The sequence below is a fragment of the Trichechus manatus genome, unplaced genomic scaffold (genome assembly GCF_000243295.1).
Source record: "Trichechus manatus latirostris isolate Lorelei unplaced genomic scaffold, TriManLat1.0 scaffold00040, whole genome shotgun sequence".
NCBI classification, from domain to species: domain Eukaryota; kingdom Metazoa; phylum Chordata; class Mammalia; order Sirenia; family Trichechidae; genus Trichechus; species Trichechus manatus.
This window is the reverse complement of record NW_004443976.1, coordinates 15,528,489-15,541,238: the sequence shown is the minus strand read 5'-3', so window position 1 is coordinate 15,541,238 and position 12,750 is coordinate 15,528,489. Positions and strand designations below refer to the sequence as shown.

At 37.7% G+C, this 12,750-nt stretch overlaps 1 protein-coding gene across 2 annotated transcripts in view; it reads right to left on the bottom strand.

Annotated features, from left to right (window-relative positions):
- The window catches only part of UBE2G1 (ubiquitin conjugating enzyme E2 G1), a 130,268-nt gene that overhangs the window by 4,348 nt on the left and 113,170 nt on the right, over positions 1–12,750 (bottom strand). Inside the window, exon 6 of one of the 2 annotated variants that reach the window (XM_023731135.1) lies at positions 6,459–9,653. The exons of the other annotated variant lie outside the window; for it this stretch is intronic. The gene's annotated coding sequence lies outside the window, so the exon portion shown is untranslated. Of the gene's footprint in view, positions 1–6,458; positions 9,654–12,750 lie in introns of those variants that run through there. 2 annotated transcript variants of the gene reach the window in all.

Genomic DNA, 12,750 nt, shown 5'->3' with positions numbered 1-12,750 from the left:
ACCAAGGTAGAATGTAGAACATTTTCTTTATAAATTGTGTTATGCCAGTTGAGCTAGATGTTCCCCGAGACCATGGTCCCCACAGCCCTCCACCCAGCAATTCAGTCCCTCAGGGAGTTTGGATGTGTCTATGGAGCTTCCATGACCTTGGAAACAAATTCTTAATTTCATTTTTAAACTCACTTTTATGCTGTCCGATATGGCAGTCATTAGCCACATGTGGCTATTTAATTTTAAATGTAAATTTATATTAAATAAAATTTAGCTCCTCAGTCACCTAGCCACATTTCCAGTGCTCAACAGTCACATGTGGCTAATGGCTAGCACAGTGGACAGTGCAGATACAGCGTATTTGCATCCACAGGAAGTTCTACTGGACAGCACTAATCTAGATTTTTCAATATTCCAAATGTCTTTCAATTTATATTACATCTAGAATAAAAAATGGAAGAATTATCCAATCCTCTAGGTTCAGTTCAAACCCATTTTCTCCATGGAGCCTTCTACAAATGACCCTCTATCCCAATTACACTTCTTTGTTTTGTACCTGCAGGTCGGTCTCATGTCCTCAATTAGGTTGAAAGTCAAGAACCACATCTAAATAAAAACTGCCACCATCTTATTGAGTGCCTATTATGTGTCAAGCAGTATGCTAGGTAAGTGCTTTACAAACTTATTTAATGCTCACAATCACCATATGAAGGAGTTATCCTTTTCTCCTACTTTACAGAGAAAAGTGAAACAAGGTCACCCAGCTAGTAAGTGGCAGAGTTTCCTGCTTAAAAAGTTAGCAAAACACTGGCTTCAAGTATTTTTTTCCCAAAAGTAAACTCTCATTTAACGACTGTAATTTACGGAGCCTTTATTATATTAATGTGTGCTTTGAATATATGGGAGAGGGAGGTGGGGGGAGGCACAGCAGGGAAGAAAACACCTATTACATCTTTACATCAAATGTTCCAAGAAACTCAGAAACCTTTATCTGCTGCCAAGCACAATGTTGGGCACTAAGAACTCAAAAAATGATTGAGACTTCAAGGAACAGAATTTTAAATTCCTGACAAAGAAGCCGAATGTACTTAGAGTTATGGCAAGCATGCAACTCACATCAGACATGTTAAAAGTTCAGTGTGTCTTCTAATGCTCAGAGTCAATTTATCAGTGTTAACCACCCAAATTCAATCATGCCAAAGCTATGTTGCAGGCAGAAAGAAAGCTGTGGGCCAGTCTGCAGCCCTACATATGCCTATTTCCATAATTTAGACTACCTCCCTGAGACAGATCCTAAGAGGCAGAACTACTACTAAATTTCTTTACAAAAGGGTTGTACCAATCAGTATAAATGGTAAATGTAAACACCCTTAGGAAAGCACTGAATTCACCGAGATTGGGTTCTACCATTTGCACACACTGACACACATGTGTGTATATTTTATTAGGAAATCTAAAGACATATACTAAAACTCAGGAGACATTGTTATGGAGTCGGTATTGCAACTTTTAGGTAATGTTACTTCAATGTTTTTCCAAAGACTATGCCATACCCAAATTAATCCCTGGCCAATTAATCCCTAGGACTGAAGGAGAACTGGTATAGAGTTTGGGCATTCAGTAATCATTCCCCTATGATACAAACTATGAGAAATTTCATAGCAACAAAAGAACCATTTAAAAACTGTTTCTGTGTGATGTTTTAAAGAAAAATCCCCCAGAGAAGACTGACTGCTGAAAGTTATTAAACACCTACAACCAGCCAACCCAGCCTTTTAATAGTGAGGCCCCAACTTTAAATAGCATCAGCTCCTTCAGCAGAAATAGAAAAATCTATTTTCTCCCACTTTGAATAAAATTTATTCTCAATAGAGGAAAAAGTGTCGGTACAAAAAAATCAAGTTTGTTTTTCTTTTCTCTACCATGATAAATGTGAAAATTGAATTACCTGCATAGCACTCTAAATAAATGATGCTGATTTGAAATAGTCATTTATATTTTTGTAAGCATATCCCATTTCTAACTTAAAATATATCTGCCTATTGTTAAAATTGCACACATTATTAACTGAAAGTACACCAATTATGTATCTTATAAGAAAGAACTAAGTATCTGTCATTTGCCTTAAGCCTTCTCTTAATTATTCCTGATTTTTAACCTACAAATCTGGAGATGGTTTACCTCCAAAGGATATAAGTGTCTTATTACATTTATTTCTAAAACTAGAATCAAATCATTAATCTTCTATGTGGCTACACAACCTAATCTTTTTTAAAGGCCTAAAAAATTACAAAGAATATAACGTGCTTCCAAAGAGAAACCACTTTTTGATGTTAAACACAACAATAAAAGTAATTCCTCACTTAGGGGTAGGAATTCCAATAATATTGGTCATACTTATATGAAAGCAGTCTATGAGGAAAATAGCTAATATGAAGGAAGTTTTCCTCGTTACCTTTCATACATATGCTTCTAAAAACTCCAATTTATCCTACACTGCCACTCAGGTGTACTACTAGAGAATGATCTCCCAATCTCGAATCCATTGGCTTTTCCTCCCAAACTGAACTCTTAATCTTTTTCATATATCATAACATTGGTGACCGCCCACACCCCACTTCCTTTCTGAGGTCTGTAATGCCTCACGCCTCTCCTTGTCACTAGTTCTTGTGACTACTCCACATTTCTCTTTCTTTTGTCCCCGAAATGTGCAGATTGTCCACGACCTTGTCCTTGGTCCTTACTCTGCTCTCCTGCAAATGGGTCTTCATCTCCACTCTGGAGACTTCCAATCTCACTAGCAGCCCTATGTCTAATCTGCCCTAATCATTCAATATTTAGTCATGTGCTGACTTCTCAAAGCCATGTTCTGCTTCCACTCCCAACCACTGGAGCTCTTAATGTGACCTAACCTTACTTTTTAATGCCGGGTCTACCTGGATAGACAAAAAGCTCTCTACTGGCCAGGATAATGTATCTATGGTACTCTATGTATCCCCTTCTTCCCCAAGAGAACAGTGCCTTTGTTAATGGTAGGTGATTAACAAATACTCATTAATAAGAACTGAAACGAGCTCAAGATCACCTGTTCTTGGTGTCACCTCTTATTTCAAGATATAAATCTTAATCCTTAATACGATGTAACTGTTAAAAGGAATACAGGTATGTATTATTCAGCCAGCAAAATCTCAAAAGACATGTTCAACAGAAAGTACTGAATGCATGGTATGTTTACATCTATGTTTATATGTATGTATGGATGGTTATATGTCACACACAATTATATACCTGTGTTGGGGGGAAGGTTAGATTTCTGAAAGTTGAACTATTTTGAGTGGTTACTTCTGGGATTAGAACTGGAAGGCTCAGATAGGAAAGAAATCTACTTTTCCTTGTATACAGAAGTTTCTGTATTCCACATTTTTTGAAATGTCTGCTTTATTCCTACAATGAGGGATGCAGGAGGGGGTTAAGGTGAGAAAGACAGTGTCAACAACGAAGTGGTAGGCAAAGGGGTGAAAGAAACTCTAAAGGTAGCAATCAGATTTAGAAGGAAGAATCAAGATAGAACCATGATATTGATGGGTAAGGGTAGACCTTTCTAAGAGAGAGAATCAATAGTGTTAACGCTACAGAGATTAAGAATCAGAACTAAAGTATTTGGATTTGCCAAACAGGCAGTCTTTAGCATCCTCAGCAGTTTAATTCACTGTGGAGAGGTAGAAGATGAGTCAAATGTTAATGTGCTTGAGGACTGACAGAAATATGGAGAATGTAAGTTTGTGTTTCTCCTTCAAGAAGTTTGTTGGTGATAGTTTGATCAGAGGAAGGGCAAGATTGAAAATTTTTTCACTCTTGGCTAGATAATAATTTAACATATTTGCAAGAAAATCAGTACAGAAATCAATACAAAAAAGAGGTTAAAGATGGGGGGGATCTGATGGAGTGGCATCCTGGAAGATGGCAGAAGGGATATTGTTGCTGTTACTACATTATCATCTAGTTGGGTTCCGACTCATAGCGACCCTACGTACAAGAGGATGAAACAGCGCCCGGTCCTTTGCCATCCTCCTCACAATCGTTGTCATGCTTGCGTCCATTGTTACAGCAACTGTGCCAATCCATCTCATTGAGGGTCTTCCTCTTTTTCACTGACCATCTACTTTACCAAGCATGATGTCCCTCTCCAGGGACTGGTCCCTCCTGATAACAGGTCCAAAGTACATGAGACGAAGTCTTGCCATGCTTGTTTCTAAGGAGCATTCCAACTGTACTTCTTTCCAAGACAGATATGTTCATTCTTCTAGTAGTCCATGGTACGTTCAATAGTCTTCGTGAACACCATAATTCAAAGGCATCAATTCTTCGGTCTTCCTTATTCATTGTCCAGCTTTCCCATGCATATGAGGCGATTCAAAATACCATGGCTTGGGTCAGGCACACCTTAGTTCTCAAAGTGACATCTTTTTTTTTTTTTTTAACACTCCGAAGAGGTCTTTTGCAGCAGATTTGCCCAATGTAATACGTCCTTTGAGTTCATGACTGCTGCTTCCATGGGTGTTGATTGTAGACCCAAGTAAAACGAAATTCTTGACAACTTCAATTATTTTCTCTGTTTATCATGATATTGCTTATTGGTCCAGTTGTGAGGATTTTTGTTTTCTTTATGTTGAGGTATAATCCATACTGAAAGCTGTAGTCTTTGATCTTCATCAGTAAGTGCTTCAAATCCTCTTCACTTTCAGCAAGCAAAGTTGTATCATCTGCATATTGCAGGTTGTTAATGTCTTCCTCCAATGTGATGCCACATTCTTCTTCATATAGTCCAGCTTCTTGGATTATTTGTTCCGCATACACATTGAATAAGTATGGTGAAAGGATACAACCTTGGAGCACACCTTTCCTGAACTTAAACCACACAGCATTCCAATGTTCTGTTCGAACGATTGTCTCTTGGTCTATGTACAGGTTCATCATAAGTACAATTAAGTATTCTGGAATTCCCATTCTTCTCAATGTTATCCATAGTTTGTTATGATCCACACAGTTGAATGCCTTTGCATAGTCAATAAAACACAGGTAAACATCTTTCTGGTATTCTCTGCTTTCAACCAAGATCTGTATGACATCTGCAATGATATCCCTCACTCCATGTCCTCTTCTGAATCTGGCTTGAATTTCCAGCAGTTCCCTGTCAATGTACTGCTGCAACCTATTCTGAATGATCTTCAGCAAAATTTTACTTGCGTGTGATATCAACAATATTGTTCAATAATTTCCACATTCAGCTGGATCACCTTTCTTTGGAATGGGCACAAATATGGATCGCTTCCAGTCAGTTGGCCAGGTGGCTGTTTTCCAAATTTCTTGGCATAGACGAGTGAGCACCTCCAGTGCTGCATCCGTTTGTTGAAACATCTCAATTAATTCCTGGAGCCTTGTTTTTCACCAATGCCTTCAGTGCAGCTTGGACTTCTTCCTTCAGTACCATCGGTTCTTGATCATATGCTACATCCTGACTTCTGGTTAAACGTCAATCAATTCTTTCTGGTACAGTGACTGTATTCCTTCCATCTTCTTTTGATGCTTCCTGCATCATTCAATATTTTCCCTGCAGAACCTTCAATATTGCAACTCGAGGCCTGAATTTTTTTTTTTTTTTTTTTTTTCCAGTTCTTTCAGCCTGAGAAATATCAAGCACATTCTTCCCTTTTCATTTTCTAACTCCAGGTCTTTGCACATTTCATTATAATACTTTGTCTCCTCGAGTCGCCCTTTGAAATTTCCTGTTCAGCTCTTTTACTTTATCATTTCTTGCATTCGCTTTAGCTACTCTCTACATTCAAGAGCAAGTTTCAGAGTCTCTTCTAACATCCATTTTGGTCTTTTCTTTCTTTCCTGTCTTTTTAATGACCTCTTGCTTCTTCGTGTATGATGTTCTTGATGTCATTCCACAACTCATCTGGTCTTCAGTCATTAGTGTTCAATGTGTCATATCTAGAGATAGCCTCTAAATTCAGGTGGGATACACTCAAGGTCGTACTTTGGCTCTGGTGGACTTGTTTTAATTTTCTTCAGCTTCAACATGAACTTGCATATGAGCACCTGATTATCTGTTCCACAGTCGCTCCCTGGCTTTGTTGAGTTTTTCCATTGTCTCTTTCCACAGACGTAGTCGATTTGATTCCTGTGAATTCCATGTGGTGAGGTCCACATGTATAGTCGCTGTTTATGTTGTTGAAAAAAAGTATTTACATTGAAGAATTCATTGGTCTTGCAAAAATCTGTCATGCGATCTCTGGCGTCATTTCTATCACCAAGGCCATATTTTCCAACTACTGATCCTTCTTTGTTTCCAACCTTTGCACTTCAATCACCAATAATTATCAATGCATCTTGATTGCATGTTTGATGGATTTCAGACTGCAGAAGTTGGTAACAATCTTCAATTTCTTCATCTTTGGCCTTAGTCGTTGGTGTGTAAATTCGAGTAACAGTCGTATTAACTAGTCTTCCTTGTAGGCATATGAATATTATCCTATCATTGACAGCGTAGTACCTTCAGGATAGGTCTTGAAAGGTTCTTTTTGACACTGAATGCGATGTCATTCCTCAATTTGTCATTCCTGACATAGCAGACTGTCTGATTCAAAATGGCCAATACCAGTCCATTTCAGTTCACTAATGCCTAGGATATCGATCTTCAAGCATTCCATTTTATTTTTGACAACTTTCAATCTTCCTTGATACGTATTTTGTACATTCCAACTTCTGATTATTAATGGATGTTTGCAGCTGTTTCTTCTCATTTTGAGTCTTGCCACATCAGCAAATGAAGGTTCCAAAAGCTTCACTCCCCATCCACACATTAAGGTCAACTCTACTTTGAGACAGCTCTTCCTCAGTCATATTCTGAGTGCTTTACAACCTGAAGGGCTCATCTTCTAGCACTGTTTATCAATGTTCTGCTGCTTTTCATAAGGCTGTCACGGGCCACTTTTTCAGAAGTAGACAGCCAGGTCCTTCTTTCTAGTCTTAGTCTGGTAGCTCCACTGAAACCTGCCCACCATGGCAACACTGCTGGTATTTGAAATACCAGTGGCATAGCTTCCAGCATCACAGCGACATGCAAGCCACCACAGTAGGACAAACTGACAGACAAGGGATAGGAAAAAGAGATAAAAGATGGGAGGGAAGATCTTATGGAGTGACATCCTAAAAGATGGTAGAAGGGATAGAATCCAATTAATATACAAAGCTTAAGGGAAGATGAAGAAGACTGAGTAATTTCTTTAGAGTGGTATATGAATATGCTTTTTAATATGAAATAAGGTTTTGGTTTTTTGTTTTTTTTCCAAGGGGTGACATTCTATGGTGCTTTAGGTGAAAGTTTATGGAGCAAACAGTTTCCCGATCAACAATTTATAACAGTTTGTTTCTTGACATTTTTTGCAAACCCCTGTATGTATCAACACTCCTCTTCTCCCTTGGTTCCCCGTGTCCAATCGCCCAGCTTTCCTGCCCCTACCTTCCTTCTAAATTTTCCTTTAGAGCAACTGCTGCCCTTTAGGTCTTGTATAGTTAACTGTTCTGCACTATACACTCCTCACTGGTGTTATGATTCATTTTATAGGTTTGTCTATTGTATGGCTAATATCTGACCTCTGAAAGTGATCTCAGATTCAAGTTTGAAGGGTGTCTGTCTAAGAGCCACAGTCTTGGGGGTTCCACCAGTCTCTATTAGACCAGTAAGTCTGGTATTATTTATGAGTTTGAATTTTGTTCTATATTCCTCTCCCACTCTGTCCATGATCTACTATTGTGGTCCCTGTCAGAATGGTCGGTAGTGGTAGCCAGGCACTATCTAGTTCTTCTGGTTGAAGTAAGGTGCTGATTGAAAGTAAGAAAGTGGTGATAGGACATGGAGCCTAGAAATAATGATATATACACATACATATAGGAAATATTTATAACATCTTTAGTGTATCCAAGATGCTCTTAATTGGAATGACTTACTGGGAAAGTACCTAAAGGGTCTCCAATTTTGTCTTAAGGTAAAGAAAAGATAAGGTGTTAATATCAACATGTAGCTTAGTTCTGGCATGAGAGGAGAAATCTAAGAGCCAGAAATAAGTAGGTGATTATATAACTGAACAAGCTGGAAGCTAAAGAAATAAGATTAGGTCAAGTAGATCCACTAAAGAGAATTAAAAACAAAGAGAAATTCTTGGCTGGTAGCATGGTCTAAGCAACAATGCATTAATTAAACATGTTGGGAGGACCCATCTTTGTAAAAATTGTAAGTTTTTAGGCAGGAAAAACACATTCAAAAGATGTTTACATAATTTGAATGAAGAGGTCAAACACTGAGACTAGTAAGCAAGCTTCCTCAAAAGAGAAGTTAACAATCACCTAGTAAGACGAATGAGACTCTTTGGGATCACTTTAATCCACCTGATTTATATCAAGGTGTACATCCAGAGTTGTAAATCCTGTATGATGGCCATCATACATAGATCAAAATAAATATCTTCTGATTTCTAAGGAGTAAAGGGTGATGTTTGTTGGAGAACATACTATCTCGGTGAATGTGAGTATTAAATCTCTCCAGAGGATTAGATTAAGGAGAAACTCAAGAATAGTTTCGTGCGTTGTAAGATCCTAAGAAAAAGAGTTAGCTATCTTTTCATAACAATATTAATAATACATGGTGGGGAGTGGTTAACCATTCATGACAGAAAGTTTATACCATTCATAGGTAATCCCTGCATACTCTACACATCTACCATCCTTACTAACAATATATGAAGAGGTGGATCTGTACATGGGGGGAGAAGGGTATGTTGCTACAGACTTTTCAAATAAAGCATAAAAATATTTTCCATAAATATTAAAGCCCCCTCACCCATCCAAGGGCTGGGGCGAGGAAAATACAAGCTCAGTGTGGAGCATCTTGTGGTGCCAGGAAGTAAGCAAGTGAGCAATAAAGAATGGGGGCATGTCAAAGGGCACAGGAGCCAACCTGAAAGAGCTCCCAATTGTCAAAGCTGGAGTAATCTGAGAAATAAAATAAATGACAGTAATATGGATTATAAACCACAGAATAAAATAAATACATAGGGGTTAGGGAGCTGACAGTTTTTCCTTACAAAAGAATTCCAACTAATAAATTAGAAGAAATGAGGGAAATAGAAAATCACATTAGAGCAGCTGAGCTCTTAACCACTGAACCTTCAGGACTCCAAATCATAGTAAGCTTGTCTAACTGCTGTAGGCAAGCTCCACTTTATATGCTAAAAGTAGTGGGTAAAAGTTTGAGGAGAAACAAGTTATTTACCTAGTTTCAAAATCTCTCTCCCTAGATACTGACTGCAAAAGGAAAAATCAAAAGTTTACAATGAAGAAACCTGGCGGATACCACCTTAACTAACTGACCAAGGTTAACATCATTAACCAAGATTAACATTATCTGTGAGAAATGACTCTGGATTCACTCACACATAACTGCAACTAGGTGAAGCTGGAAGTCTTCTATCTTACTGTGCTGGGCTCCACAATGCCTAGTATCCTGGGTCAGGTTCCCTGGGAAACAGATTCTGAGGCAGAGATTTGCTTGTAGGAGGTTTACTGGGAAGTGCTCCCAGAAACAAGAGTGAGGGAAGCTGGATTAGGCAGAAGGAGAAAATGAATTGAAGGGACAGCTGAAACAAAGGCTTCAATCAATCCTACTGAAATGGCCTTTCAGAGAATTCCAAAATTGAGGCAAGGGCCGAGAGTCCAAGCCTTTGTACCAGCCTATTTCACTCACAAATCAACCAGTCACTGGATGCAGGTGACCCCAGGGGAGGGGGATAACCTGAGCAACTCATCTCTTTTTAGCTGAGGGCAGTTCCTAGAGAGGAGCTCAGCTATGAGTTATCAGCAGGCAACATTTCTGGCAGCTCGGGATATAATTCCATCCCTCTGAACAAGAGACTTAAACATACGCTACACCTAGTTCACCCTTTCTCTCACTTGATCCCGCTGATGAAGCCAACTGGCACGTTGTGAGCTGACCTGTGGAGAGATCCATGTGACAAAGAACTGAGAGAGGACTCCAGCCAACAGCTAGTGAGGAACTGAATCTGCCATTTACCACTTTAGTGAGCCTGGAAGCATATCCATTCCCAGTTCAGCCTCAAGATGACTGCATTACCAGCCGATATCTTGATTACAGCCTTATGAGAGACCTAGCACCAGAGGACTCAACTAAGTTGCACCCAGATTCCTGGCCCACAGAAGCTATGAGACAATAAATGGTGTTGTTTTAAGCCACTAAGTTTGGGGAAATTTGTTTTTAAGCCATTATGTCTCTCATTTTCCTTTGTTTCCTCTTTCCATGCCACATTTGAATTAGAAGACAAGTAAGACTATTAGTAACCTCTAAACAGGACAAGATATAAACACCAACAAAAAGTAAAATAAAGTCTGGGTCAAGTAACATTAACAATACTTCCATTTTTAGAAAATATTAGATAAGTGATGGATTTTGATGTAGATATAGATATTTTTTAAACAATTTAAAAGAAATTTTACTTTTAGTTCAACCCAAAGGGAGGTGAAGGCAGACATAAAAGATATTAGATACCAGAGACGAAGGCAACAGTCTAGTAACAAAGACTTGATCTGAGGTGGTGCCAAGCAAGAGTCAAGAGAAGGGAAAAGACCAGATACAAGGATCAATGACTAGGTGTAAGGAAAGTATAAGTTTTAATGACAATGAAACAAGAACAGGATTTTTAGTAAATACAGAACAAAAATAAACAGAGGATAGTTATAAACAAGATGGTGAAAAACAGAAATAATTTGAAGATTGCAAGGTTACTGGTATATTGGTTATAACGGAAAAATTCAGGTTAATTTTCAGCATTTTGAACTTAAGGTTATTATAAGGAAATTGAAAGGTACTTATGAGTCTCATCAGAAACCAGTGCTATCAAACATGAAAACAGGATGAGTGGTGTATCAACTTAAGCCTTATTTCTGATTTGCACCTTTGCATTTGATACAGTTAATCATAAAAATAACCAGTAAAAATTAAGACAGTGTGATACTGGTTCAGGGATAGACAAACCAACCAACGAAAAACAGAAAGCCCATAAACAGATATCTGGAAACGTGATTTTATAATATAACTTGCATTGTGTATCAGTGGTAAAAGGATGAATTTGTCAGTAAGTGGTACTGTTCAGCTGTTCAAATGAAGATGAATACCTATTTCATACCATACGAAAAAGTCAATTTCCATGGATTCAACACTGATATGAAAGGCAATGCTAAAAAGCTTTTATAAGACAGTATGGAACAATAGCTTTTTAAAGGCAAGGAAGAATTTCTCAACTAAGACACAAAATGTAAAATCCATAAAGGAAAAGATTAATAAATTCAAATATATTAAAATTAAGAACCCCTGTTTTCCAAAGACACCATAAAGAAAGTGAAATGACAATCCTACAAATCAACAACCTAACAGAAAAACAGTCCAAAGACCTGAACAGCGTTTCACAAAAGAAACTTCAATGACCATACACATGAAATGATAATGCAATTGCATTTGTAACCAGGGAAATACATATTAAGACCACAATGACATACCACTTTACACCCTCCAGATGTAAAAAACTGCCAAAGTCTGATAATATCAAATACTAGAGAATATAAAACAGAACTCTCATTCATGCCAAGAGTACAGACTGTACGCCAATAAACAGATGCAACACTTTGAAAAACAATTTGACATTATCTCATCAAAGTGATGTGGATGTACCCTTAACAAGTCCACCCCTAGGTATTTATCTTACAGAAACTCTTATGCTACATGTGCAGCAGAAAACAAGGGTAGCCACAGTCTTGTTAACAGCAAAAACAAAACAAAACGAAAAAGCAATCCCTGCCTCAAATTGAAAATAATTGCAATGAGAATCAAGAGTAGAGAGGTAATTTTATCTAATGAAATATTATACAACAGTGAAAACAGATGAAATATATCTACACACAACAAGAAGGATCAATTTCAAGAATAAAATGTTGAGCAATAACAGTCACTAAAGAATACATGTATTGTAATTCCACATATATGCAGTTCAAAACATTGCAATACATTGTTTAGGAATAAAAACTTGAAAAAATTACAATGAAAAGGAATTATAAACACAGAATTAGGAATATGAGGAGGAGAAGGGTGAGAAGGGGAACACAGAGGATGTCAAAGGTAACAGCAATGTTCTTTTTCTTAAAATAGGTGGTGGGTATACGAATGCACCATAAATTGATTCTTTACATGCTACATTTCATAAATAGTTTTTAATCACCTCAATATTTAATTTTTTCTTAAAAAGAAGCCAAATAATTTAAATGTCACATGTGTGGTCAATTCTGTGTCCTACTCTAAGTTAGACGGGTGCCTTCCATCTTTGACACTTCGCGAGACCTAAGATAAACTTGTGAACTTATGTTATATAATAAAAGGGAAAATTTTCCTACTAGCCCTATCAGTAATGAACAAGGAGATGAAGACCAACTAATACAAGAAAGGTAGATATTTAATGATCTTGGTAGCATATTATGAAATACGATCTTTCTTTAAAAAATAGGAAACAATCTAGGTCAATTGGCATAACAAAGTTTATTAAGAAAATGTTCTGCATCCTACTTTGGTGAGTGGCGTCCGGGGTCTTAAAAGCTTGCAAGCGGCCATCTAAGATGCATCAATTGGTCCCA